Source organism: Bombus affinis, unplaced genomic scaffold (assembly GCF_024516045.1).
Source record: "Bombus affinis isolate iyBomAffi1 unplaced genomic scaffold, iyBomAffi1.2 Chromosome127, whole genome shotgun sequence".
Lineage (NCBI taxonomy): Eukaryota > Metazoa > Arthropoda > Insecta > Hymenoptera > Apidae > Bombus > Bombus affinis.
The window spans coordinates 187,009-190,904 of NW_026108818.1; positions in this window are offsets into that span (position 1 = coordinate 187,009).

Below are 3,896 nucleotides of genomic sequence, written 5' to 3' on the forward strand. Positions count from 1 at the left end.
GGATCACTATATGATGTATAAGGTTATATACTATTACGTTACGACGTATAACGTTATGTACTATTACGTTATACCGTATAACGTTATATTGGATCACTATATGGTGCATAACGTTATATACTATTACGTAATAACGTATAAAGCTATGAACTATTAAGTTACAACGTATAACGTTATATTGGATGACTATATGGTGTATAACGTTACACACAATTACGTTACAACGTATAACGTTATGTACTCTTACGTTATAACGTATAATGTTATATTGGACCACTATATGATGTATATCGTTACATACTATTACATTACAACGTATAACGTTATATTGGATCACTATATGATGTATAAAGTTATATACTATTACGTTCTAACGTATAACGTTATGTACTCTTAAGTTACAACGTATAACGTTATGTACTATTACGCTATAGCGTATATCGTTAGATTGGATCACTGTATGCTGTATAACATTATATACTATTACATTACAACGTATAACGTTATGTACTCTTACGTTATAACGTATAACGTCATATTGGACCACTATATGGTGCATAACGTTATATACTATTACGTAATAACGTACAAAGCTATGAACTATTAAGTTATAACGTATAACGTTATATTGGATCACTATATGATGTATAAAGTTATATACTATTACGTTATAACGTATAACGTTATATTGGATCACTATATGATGTATAAGGTTATATACTATTACGTTACAACGTATAACGTTACACACAATTACGTTACAACGTATAACGTTATATTGGATCACTATATGATGTATAACGTTATATACTGTTACGTTACAACGAATAACGTTATGAACTGTTACGTTATAACGTATAACGTTATATTGGATCACTATATGATGTATATCGTTGTATACTATTACGTTACAACGTATAAGGTTATGTACTATTACATTATAACGTATAACGTTATATTGGCTCACTATATGGTGTATAACGTTATATTGGATCACTATACGGTGTATAACGTCACATACTATTACGTTACAACGTATAACGTTATGTACTATTATACTATTACGTTATGACGCATAACGTTATATTGAATCTCCATATGATGTATAACGTTGTATACTATTACGTAATAACGTATAAAGCTATGAACTATTAAGTTATGACGTATAACGTTACATTGGATCAATATATGATGTATAAAGTTAGATACTATTACGTTATAACGTATAACGTTATATTAGATCACTATATGATGTATAAGTTTATATACTATTACGTTACAACGTATAACGTTATGTACTATTACGTTATAACGTATATCGTTAGATTGGATCACTGTATGATGAATAACGTTACATACTATTACGTTACAACGTATAACGTTATATTGGATCACTATATGATGTATAACGTTATATACTATTACGTTACAACGTATAACGCTATGTACTATTACGTTATGACGCATAACGTTATATTGAATCTCCATATGATGTATAACGTCATTTACTGTTACGTTAAAACTTATAACGTTATGTACTATTACGTTAAAACGTATATCGTTAGATTGGATCACTGTATGCTGAATAACTTTATATACTATTACGTTACAACGTATGACGTTATGTACTTTTACGTTATAACGTATAACGTTATATTGGATCACCATATGATGTATAACGTTATATACTGTTACGTCACAACGTATAACGTTATGTACTATTATGTTATAACGTATAACGTTATATTGGATCACTATATGATGTTTAACGTTACATACTATTACGTTACATCGAATAACGTTATGTTGGATCACTATATGACGTATAACGTTACACACTATTACGTTACAACGTATGACGTCAAATTGGATCACTATACGGTGTATAAACGTTATATACTCTTACGTTACAACGTATAACGTTATAATGGATCACTATATGATGCATAACGTTATATACTATTACGTTACAACGTATTACGTTAAATTGGATCACTATACGGTGTATAAACGTTATATACTATTACGTTATAACGTATAACGTTATATTAGATCACTATATGATGTATAAGTTTATATACTATTACGTTACAACGTATAACGTTATGTACTATTACGTTATAACGTATAACGTTATAGTGGATCACTATATGGTGTAAAACGTTATATACTATTACGTAATAACGTATAAAGTTATGAACTATTTAGTTACAACGTATAACGTTCTATTGGATCAATATATGATGTATAACGTTACACACAATTACGTTACAACGTATAACGTTATAGTGGATTACTATATGATGTATAACGTTACATACTATTACGTTACAACGTATAACGTTATGTACTATTACGTTATGACGCATAACGTTATATTGGATCACCATATGATGTATAACGCTATATAATATTACGTCACAACGTATAACGTTATGTACTATTACGTTGTAACGTATAACGTTATATTGGATCACTATATGGTGTATACCGTTATATGCTATTACGTAATAACGTATAAAGTTATGAACTATTAAGTTATAATGTATAACGTTATATTGGATTACTATATGATGTATAACGTCACATACTATTACGTTACAACGTATAACGTTATATACTACTACGTGATGACGCATAACGTTATATTGAATCTCCATATGATGTATAACGTTATTTACTATTACGTTAAAACGTATAAAGTTATGTATTATTACGTTATAACGTATAAAGTTATGTATTATTACGTTATAACGTATAAAGTTATGAACTATTAAGTTATAACGTATATCGTTATTTTGGATTACTATATGATGTATAACGTTACATATTATTATGTTACATCGAATAACATTATTTTGGATCACTATATGACGCATAACGTTATATATTATTACATTACAACGTATAACGTTATATTGGCTGACAATATGGTGTATAACGTTATATTTTATCACTATATGGTGTATATCGTTATATACTATTACGTAATAACGTATAAAGTTATGAACTATTAAGTTATAACGTATATCGTTATTTTGGAACACTATATGATGTATAACGTTACATATTATTACGTTACATCGAAAAACGTTATATTGGATCACTATATGACGCATAACGTTATATACTATTACGTAATAACGTATACAGCTATGAACTATTAAGTTATAACTTATAACGTTATATTGGATCACTATATGATGTATAAAGTTATATACTATTACGTTATAACGTATAACGTTATATTGGATCACTATATGATGTATAAGGTTATATACTATTACGTTACAACGTATAACGTTACACACAATTATGTTACAACGTATAACGTTATTTTGGATCACTATATGATGTATAACGTTGTATACTGTTACGTTACAACGAATAACGTTATGTACTGTTACGTTATAACGTATAACGTTATATTGGATCACTATATGATGTATATCGTTGTATACTATTACGTTACAACGTATAAGGTTATGTACTATTACATTATAACGTATAATGTTATATTGGCTCCCTATATGGTGTATAACGTTATATTGGATCACTATACGGTGTATAACGTTATATACTATTACGTAATAACGTATAAAGTTATGAACTATTGAGTTATAACGAATAACGTTATATTGGATTACTATATGATGTATAACGTTACATATTATTACGTTACATCAAATAACGTTATATTGGATCACTATATGACGCATACCGTTATATACTATTACGTTACAACGTATAACGTTATGTACTCTTACGCTATAACGTATAACGTTATATTGGATCACTATATGGTGCATAACGTTATATACTATTACGTAATAACGTATAAAGCTATGAACTATTAAGTTATAACGTATAACGTTATATTGGATCACTATATGATG